Below are 9,750 nucleotides of genomic sequence, written 5' to 3' on the forward strand. Positions count from 1 at the left end.
GAAGTTCTGGCCAGGGAAATCAGGCAAGAGAAAGAAATAAAGCATATTCAAATAGGAAGAGAGGAAGTCAAATTGTTTCTGTTTGCATATAACATGATTGTATATTTAGAAAACCCTGTCATCTCAACCCAAAATCTCCTTAAGCTGAAAAGCAACTTCAGCAAAGTCTCAGGATACAAAATCAGTGTGCAAAATCACAAGCATTCCTATACACCAATAACAGCCAAATCATGAGTGAACTCCCATTCACAATTGCTACTAAGAAAATAAAATACCTAGGAATAAGACTTACAAGGGATGTGAAGGACCTCTTCAAGGAGAACTACAAACCACTGCTCAAGGAAATAAGGACACAAACAAATGGAAGAACATTCCATGCTCATGGATAGGAAGAATCAATATCTTGAAAATGGCTATACTGCCCAAAGTAATTTAGAGATTCAATGCTATCCCTATCAAGCTACCATTGACTTTCTTCACATAATTAGAAAAAACTACTTTAAATTTCATATGGAAACAAAAAAGAGCCTGTACAGCCAAGACAGTCCTGGGCAAGAAGAACAAAGCTGAAGGCATCATACTACCTGACTTCAAACTATACTACAAGGCTACAGTAACCAAAACAGCGTGGTACTGGTACCGAAACAAATGGAACAGAACAGAGGCCTCAGAAATTACACCACACATCTACCACCATCTCATCTTTGGCAAACCTGACAAAAAACAAGCAATGGGGAAAGGATTCTCTACTTCATAAATCATGTTGGGAAAACTGGATAACCATATGCAGAAAAATGAAACAGGACCCCTTCCTTACACCTTATACAAAAATTAACTCAAGATGGATTAAAGACTTAAATTGTAAGACCTAAAACCATAAAAACCCTAGAAGAAAACCTAGGCAATACCATTCAGGATGTAGGCTTGGGCAAAGACTTCATGACTAAAACATCAAAAGCAATGGCAACAAAAGCCAAAATTGACAAATGAGATCTACTTAAACTAAAGAGCTTCTGCACAGCAAAAGAAACTATCATCAGAGTGAACATGCAACCTACCGAATGGGAGAAAATTTTTGCAATCTATCCATCTGACAAAGGGCTAACATACAGAATCCACAAAGAACTTAAACAGATTTACAAGAAAACCAATAACCCCATCAAAAAGTGGGCAAAGGATATGAACAGACACTTCTCAAAAGAAGACATTTATGTGGGCAACAAACATGAAAAAAGGCTCATCATCACTGGTCATTAGAGAAATGCAAATCAAGACCACAATGAGATACCATCTCACACCAGTTAGAATGACAGTCATTAAAAAGTCAGGAAACAACAGATGCTGGAGAAGATGTGAAGAAATAGGAACGCTTTTACAGTGTTGGTGAGAATGTAAATTAGTTCAACCATTGTGGAAGACAGTGTGGGGATTCCTCAAGAATCTAGAACTAGAAATACCATTTGACCCAGCAATCCCATTACTGGGTATATACCCAAAGGATTATAAATCAAGCTACTATAAAGACACATGCACACGTATGTTTATTGTGGCACTGTTCACAATTTCACTGTTATTATGAACTTAGATTTTTTAAAAATGTTTCTTAGTTTTGGTGAGAAGAATTTGAGTTTAACACATTTAAAGCATTAGAAGTCCAATTTCCTTTTTCTGGGAATTTTAAGAATATTCAAATTACATTACATACTTATCTCTATAAGTCAATAAGAACAGAGCTCCTTGAATTTAAGAGACATTATACTGTAATTAATAATATCCTCTGTAGATAGGATATTATATCTCACATAATGAGAGGGAAAGGCCTTTCTGAATTTTGGACCCATAGAGACAGAGCTTACAGCTTCATGTCTACAAGTTTGGCACAAGTCAAGAGTAAACACAGAAACACAAAATCTCTCTGGCCCAAAATCAAAGAGGTGTTCTCCTTCCCAGTGGGCATAACATATTTAATTGATTTGAGCTAAAAGAAAATAGACAATTTTTTTTAAAGTACAACCAGATTCTCTGTCATCTCTCACCCAATAGGGATAGATCTATATCACCTTCTACAGAGATCATGAGATGGTCAAACTATAAAAACCAAAACCCTTACTGTTTTTACAGTTAATAAGGAACTGATTAATGAGGGAAACAATAGATGTCAAAACTGGCTTAAAGGAGAATTCAAACCACACACATATGTACAGGTAATCAGACATGTTGAAATGAATTTACAAATAGATATGAAACTAGTCAGTATCCACAGGGCAATCTGTTGTATTATACTGGACAAAATTCATTTGCATTAGCATAAGTTTTCTACAATTTACAGAGTTGTAAAATAGCTCGAAGACAGTGAAAATCGCAGGTACTTATAGAATCAGATAACCCAGAAAGGTGCATTTGACAGGACACCTGGTCATCTTTTTCTGTTGTCTGCTTCAGTCTTTCTTTAGAGAACAATCCAGGAAGCAATCCTTGACTTATTGGCCAACTTAGACACAAGGTCAGCCAGGCCCTAATCTTTTTAACATTTCAGCTGGAACTTACGAGATTCTCAGAGCAAGCATGGGGGCAGGCAGTTTGTCTTCACCTATCCCTGCATCCCTAGCTAGATGAGGCCTTTTCTTGCTGTCTCACTTTCCTTCATGCATCTTGTGACCCATCCAGAGGATCACTTCAGAGCCAAACATTGCACAGTGTGGAGGTGGAACTCTGTGATGGGACGAGGTTTAACTTGGCAAAGAATTACCATTGGAATAATTATCCAGAGTGACTTGGTAAGGTCTGGTTTCACCAAGACCTTTCACCATGACCCTGAGGGTCATTCCCAACCAGTACCTGCCCATACAGTCACAGGCTCAGACATGGGACGGTCCCTGCTGCCTAGGCTGAGACCCAGCTCTGTCCCCTGTCTACAATAGTAGCAGCCCCAGCCTTCGATAGGTGGAATTATAATTTGTCAGGTGATAAAACAAAGACTGAAATCTATTTAAGAGAAGCAGTTTAAGAGTACAAACATATAATATATGAAACACTAGTTATATGAAAGTAAAATGATTAAGGTTGAGTTTCACTTATAATTTGAAAACCAATATTTATTGTGCTTCTACATTGGACGTGTTGTCTCAGTTGTATTTTGGTCTCTCAGCAATTTTGCTGGAGCTTGCTAGGTGTTTTACTAAACTCACTTTTCAAAAGGAGTTGCCAAGATTTTATGAATTGTTTTATTAACCCCAGAAATTTTTAAGGCTTTCTTAAGATCAAATGGTTAAGACAGACTGGCTCTTGGCACCCTTATTAGATAGGACTTCTGCCTTTTCATCTGTAAATTTAGTAGAAGGTTGTAGTTCAAAGAACAAAGTTCAGAATGTCTCTGCGATATTAATTAGAACAAAGTCCTCTTTACTTTGACTTTTGGCACCATACCATATGCTTTTAAACATCAAGAATTAGATTGATCTTTAGAAACACCTTAAGAATGGAAATAGCAGCCTTGAAACTTATAATAAAAGAACAGTTTAAAATGCATGAAACAACTCCTCTGTTTAGCTATGCATTTAGTTAACACTTTTTATTTTAGTAACCTTACTTCTGATAAAGATTCATTAGTGTTCTCGGCAGTAACAACTGATACATCTTTCTTGACCTCACCATGCTTAGAACGAAACTTAAAAAGAGTATAACTTTTATTTAACCCTCACATTTTGCCAGATCACTGTGCTTACAATAAGCACACATGGCAGGATATGGTGATGAAACTATGGGAACATACTTACCTTCTCTCTTAGGTCTACTTTTCTTTACCTGAGTTTGTCTTACTGATTTGTGTCACATATCCAAGAGTAGAAACTACCTTTCAGAACTAACTCAGGTTAGCTCATTGCTATTCAAAGAAGCTGAAGGCTAATGAAAGGCAACGTATACTCTAAAATTTTCTCATTTCCTTCTTATATAATGAAGTTATACCAAATTATGCATTTGCTTCCAAATTTTGGTTATCCTTTTGATTACTGTCTTTATCATCCATTATTTTCTTTGGAAGGCAGCTGGCAAATACTCCATTATGTCATCAGTAAGAGTTCATTTTCTACATAGGAATACCATGCAGAGTAACAACTGTGACTTTTGCCCAGCTCTAATACTTAACTTCTTTTGTCAGGAAGTGAACTGATGCTGGCTTCTCTTTGTCTTATTCCAAGTTGGGGCATGAGATTTTCCCTGCATTAGAAGGTTGTTGAGACCTGAAGCCTGGGAAGGTAAGATGCCAGCATGAATACTGTCCGTTGAGAACTGTGGTTTAATTGAGTGTCTGGTGATTTAAGAGTGTAAGTCTTTCCAGCTGTTCCTGGTTTATGGTCTTGAACCCTTAAAGTTTTACCAAAACATGAACAGTGAAACACTTCTACAATGGAAAGGCCCATTAACATATTATTTATAATATTTAAACATAATTTTTATATTTATTAAATTGTTACTTAAAAGAAAGGAAAAATTGACACATAGCAAATTTCTTTTTTTTTTTTTTTTTTTTTTTTTTTTTTTTTTTTTTTTTGAGACAGAGCTCGCTCTGTCACCCAGGCTGGAGTGCAGTGGCCAGATCTCAGGCTCACTGCAAAGGCTCCGCTCCCGGGTTTTGCATTTCTCCTGCCTCAGCCTCCCGAGTAGCTGGGACTACAGGCGCCTGCTCCCACTTTGCCTGGTGTTTTTTGTATTTTTTTTTTATAGACGGGGTTTCACCGTGTTAGCCAGGATGGTCTCGATCTCCAGACCTCGTGATCGCCCGTCTCGGCTCCCAAAGTGCTGGGATTACGGCTTGAGCCCACCGTGCCCGGCAGACACATAGCAATTTCTATGTATAGATACTTTGTATATACAATCTATATTATCATAAATGATAAATAAGAAAATAAATATATGTACTTTTTTTTTAGTTTTACTTTTCTTCTGATTTTTTAATATAATAGACTTTTTATTTACTTATTTTTGTTTTGAGACAGGGATCTTGCTATGTTGCCCAGGCTGGTCTCAAGCTCCTGGCCTCAAGCCAACTACCCACCTCAGCCTCCCACGTAACTGAGATTACACACTCAGCTGCACGCCACTGTACCCAGCACTAGACTTTTTTTTTTCTGAGATGGAGTCTCGCTCTGTTGCCAAGGCTGGAGTGCAGTGGCACAATCTTGGCTCACTGCAACCTCTGCCTCCCGGGTTCAAATGATTCTCCTGCCTCAGCCTCCTGAGTAGCTGGAATTACAGGCACCCACCACCATGTCCAGCTAATTTTTGTATTTTTAGTAGAGACAGGGTTTCACCATGTTGGTCAGGATGGTCTCGAACTCCTGACCTCACGTGATCCGCCCACCTCAGCCTCCCAAAGTGCTGGGATTACAGGTGTGAGCCACTGCATCCAGCCTTAGACTTTATTTTTTAGATCAGTTTTAGATTTCCTCCCTGATCATTTTTTGAGGCCAGCAAAGTAAGGAGAGTAAAGACTTGAATCATATATTTTGTTAATATGGAGAAAAAAGACAACATTAAGCAAATCAATGAATTATAAAGTTTTGTCTCAGTACTTTCATGACTCAACCAGCATTCTATGGGTGTTTTCCCCAAAAAGTCTTCATTGGAGAAGACTAGCGAATGCACACACTCAGTAATGAGGGTCAGGTGTTTACACACTGTTGCTTACTCTCACCATTTGTTCAACATGCTTCTTCATTCACTGTGCCTTAGCTAGTTTTAGTAAAGAAAATGTTTCCAATTTTCAGTGACTTACTTAAGCTAAGAAATTATAGTCCTTCACAATGAAATTATAAACAATATCCTTCCTAGTGACAAATATGGATTATTCTCTATGAAAACTTATTTATACCCAACATGCAGTACATTTAGATACAATATGTAGTTCATTGGATACAATATGTAGTTCATTTCAGCATGTAAGTTATCTGGGTAACAGTCAATCTTAAAAGAATCAGATTTTGCGGCCGGGCATGGTGGCTCACACCTCTAATCCCAGCACTTTGGGAGGCCGAGGCAGGCGAATCACTTGAGGTCAGGAGTTTGAGGCCAGCCTGGAAACATGGTGGAATCCTGTCTGTACTAAAAATACAAAAATTAGTTGGGTGTGGTGGTGCACACCTGTGGTCCCAGCTACTCAGGAAGCTGAAGCAGGAGAAATCTCTTGAACTCGGGAGGCAGTGGTTGCTGTGAGCTGAGATCACACCATTTCACTCCAGCCTGAGCGACAAAAGCAAGACTCCATCTCCAAAAAAAAAAAAAAAATCTAAGATTTTGTTTCATAACTGGACTTAAATTTACTAATACATTTGATGTACTAATAATTATCAGTTTTTAATGGTGCTAATGTCATATAAATGTGATGTTAAACAACAAAAATTTTGTGAGATTGAATGTTAGCTAAATATCTCTACATATTAAGAATCTAATAAAGGCTTTAATAAAGTTACATTTATAGCACTAGGTAATAAAAGATGCAAAGGTCAGAAGCTAGTTGTCTTCTCTCACTGTTTCTTGGCCTATAAAAATCTGGTAGGGGTTGCATAGAATTTTGGCTACATTTGTGTGTTGTTATATGGCTGTGAACTTTTTTGTTTTTTTTTTTTTGAGACGGAATCTCGCTTTGTCTCCAGGCTGGAGTGCAGTGGCGTGATCTCAGCTCACTGCAACTTCCACCTCGCGGATTCAAGCAATTCCCTGCCTCAGCCTCCTGAGTAGCTGGGATTACAGGCGCCTGCCACCACACCTGGCAAATTTTTGTATTTTTAGTAGAGATGGAGTTTCACCATCTTGGCCAGGCTGGTCTTGAACTCCTGACCTTGTGATTTGCCCACCTTGGCCTCCCATGTTTCTGGAATTACTGGCGTGAGCCACCACGCCCGGCTGACTTATTAAAGGGATCCAAGCCTATGTTGTTTTATTGAACACGTCTAATAGTTTTATTTTTGATTTATTTTTTTCCATTTTTCATAAGTTGCAAATTGAACTTTGATTGACACAGAGTGTCAATAGGATAGACCAGCCCAAGTGAAGTGGCACTGACATTGCATCTCCCTTTGGTTAGCGAAGTCTTTTATAATATTGTAAACATGGGTTTTTTTTTCTGAGAAATGGTAGCACATTTATTGATCACCATGCTCTTAAGCTTTTCTAGTTATAATTTTTCTTAGGTGTTTTATTTCTCGTAAACACATTTGTATAGTGTGTTTCAGTGTTCAAAGCACTTTCAGACATTCTTACTTGATTCTGATACTAGCCTTAGGAAATAGTTAAAGCACGTGATGTTATTTTGATTTTACAGAGTCTTAAGTGACTTGCCCAAGATCATATAGCCAACAAGCATGGAAATAGGGTGAAGACACCAGTTTTTTTCCATTTCACAGTCTAATAATCTTTCTTGGAGCTAAATGGTGCTGTTTGTTTACGTGACTAAGAACTGAGTTATTTTACTCATGTGAAAGGCCTCCTATGTTGTAACAACTTCCTTCAGTGCCATAGAATCGAATGAATGTATTTCATGTCAATGTACTCAACGTAGCTTCTGTGTTTGGGAGCAGATAATTGGCGGTCTTCAGCCAGAAAACCAATTTGTGTAACTTGGATTCTGAATTCTGGAATTTCTCACCAACTGGAGTATTTGTACCTATTCCAGCATCCATCTTCAATTCCAGGAAAACATGGGTGATCCCTTATTGCTTGGTATTCACCTCATTAGATGGCACAACTGTTTGCTACTTGGCAGTCTGTGCAGAAGTAAGATCCAGAAGTAATTTAGCAAGAGAGTTACTTACATAAAGACTGAGAGCTACGTAGTTCTGGGTAAATGCTGGTGCAACATGACCTCTTTGTGTTTTGTGTAAATGCTGTGCTAGTACTACCAGTTGTCTATATCCACTTAACTCACATTTACTTTTGAAGGAGTCGATTAATTCTGTTTGCCTGAAATTTGATAATTGTGTCATCACTGAAGTCATAACATTTTCATAAATGAGCTAGAGCTTTAAAAGTAGAATCCTTGTACACAGTCATTGGTAGGCAGTGTTTACTTTTTTGTTTGGTAAATACCTGAAATTTTAAAACTCATTTTTAGATTAGCCAATCCAGTTCCTGGATAGTAATGTAATATTTGAATTTGTCTTTGCCTTTCCCTAGGTTCTGGTTTGACCTAACAGTGATAAGATTGTTTATCCTTTGATTTGCTTAAAATTACCATCAGGTTTCTACTTTCCCACAAGAGCACGTGATTGCTTTATCCCAGCTGTAAGACAATAGAACAACCTAGTGTTGCTTGGTTTACTTTGTATGCCTTTTTCTATTTGCATAAACCCTGATCTGATCACAAACTTGTATTTACACCACTCCCTTGACTCCTTCCAACTCAAAGTATTTATTGTCCAGTTAAAACATTTATGGTTAGTCATATAAGCTGGCTTATCTTTTCTTCTTTGAATTTCTTTTTTTTTTTTTTTTTTGAGATAGAGTCTCGCCCTGTCGCCCAGGCTGGAGTGCAGTGGCGCAATCTCGGCTCACTGCAAGCTCCGCCTCCCAGGTTCACGCCATTCTCCTGGCCTCAGCCTGCAAGTAGCTGGGACTACAGGTACCTGCCACCATGCCTGGCTAATTTTTTGTATTTTTAGTAAAGATGGGGTTTCACCGTGTTAGCTGGGATGGTCTTGATCTCCTGACCTCATGATCTGCCCGCCTTGGCCTCCCAAAGTGCTGGGATTACAGGCGTGAGGCACTGGGCCCAGCGTCTGTTTTTCTTTCTTTCTTTTATTTTTATTTGAAATAGCATCTCATTCTGTTGTTCCAGCTGGAGTGCTGTGGTGCCATCATGGCTCACTACAGCCTTCACCTCAAGTGATTCTCCCACCTCAGCCTCCTGAGTAGCTGGGACTACAGGCGTGCACCACCAGCCAGCTAATTTTTGTTATTTTTTGCAGCGATGGGGTCTCTACCATGTTGCCCAGGCTGGTCTCAAACTCCTGGGCTCAAGCTGTCCTCCTGCCTCAGCCTCCCAAAGTGCTGGGATTACAGGCATAAGCCACTGTATCCGGCCTGAATTTCAATCTTACTTGAACAGCCTGAAGTAATGAGTAATGAGTTTATAGCTTTTAAAAGAGATCTTCCTTATCAAAAATAATTATACTATCTCATGTCAGGATTACTTATCTATGGTTCTGGTTATTTTTTCGAGAATGGAAACTGAACCCCATCTTTAACATTATTTAAAAACTTGAGAGTTATTTTAAAAGCGTGACAGGAATTGCTCTCATGGCTAAATTTTTTCCTTAAAAAACCTTTAGCAGTCACAAATAATTGTTGCCTACTTAATTCTATTTAGAAAAATAGAGGCATTTTAGAAGGATTTTATTTTATTTTTGTTATTTTCAAGATACTTCTGAAAACCGTTTAGCACCCAGTTTCTTTTACTGTGTGGAATGCTGCCCCTTTCCTTCTGTGTTTATTTTGTGATGGCACATGGATAGATTGTGATGGTGGTCTCTATGTGGACTTTCTACTGGTGCGTGCGCGCGCGCGCGTGTGTGTGTTCGTTCCATTTTCCTTTTGGGAAGCAGGAATTGGAGCTGGAAGAGAAAGAAACAAATTATTTTCATCTAATCTTTTTTCTCCTCAGCTTAACTGACTTAAACTATGGAAAAATTGGTAATTTATATTTAAAATTTATAAATTGTAATTTCTACTATATATATTTTTATTTATATATAT

At 38.2% G+C, this 9,750-nt stretch overlaps 1 protein-coding gene across 8 annotated transcripts in view; it reads left to right on the top strand.

Annotated features, from left to right (window-relative positions):
• The window catches only part of NRG4 (neuregulin 4), a 99,178-nt gene that overhangs the window by 87,183 nt on the left and 2,245 nt on the right, over positions 1 to 9,750 (top strand). For 2 of the 8 annotated variants that reach the window (XR_001882555.1, XR_001882556.1), the window contains one exon: positions 4,160 to 4,256. The exons of the other annotated variants lie outside the window; for them this stretch is intronic. The gene's annotated coding sequence lies outside the window, so the exon portion shown is untranslated. The remainder of the gene's footprint in view (positions 1 to 4,159; positions 4,257 to 9,750) is intronic. 8 annotated transcript variants of the gene reach the window in all.

The sequence above is a fragment of the Rhinopithecus bieti genome, unplaced genomic scaffold (genome assembly GCF_001698545.2).
Source record: "Rhinopithecus bieti isolate Rb0 unplaced genomic scaffold, ASM169854v2 scaffold_47256, whole genome shotgun sequence".
Classification (NCBI taxonomy): Eukaryota; Metazoa; Chordata; class Mammalia; order Primates; family Cercopithecidae; genus Rhinopithecus; species Rhinopithecus bieti.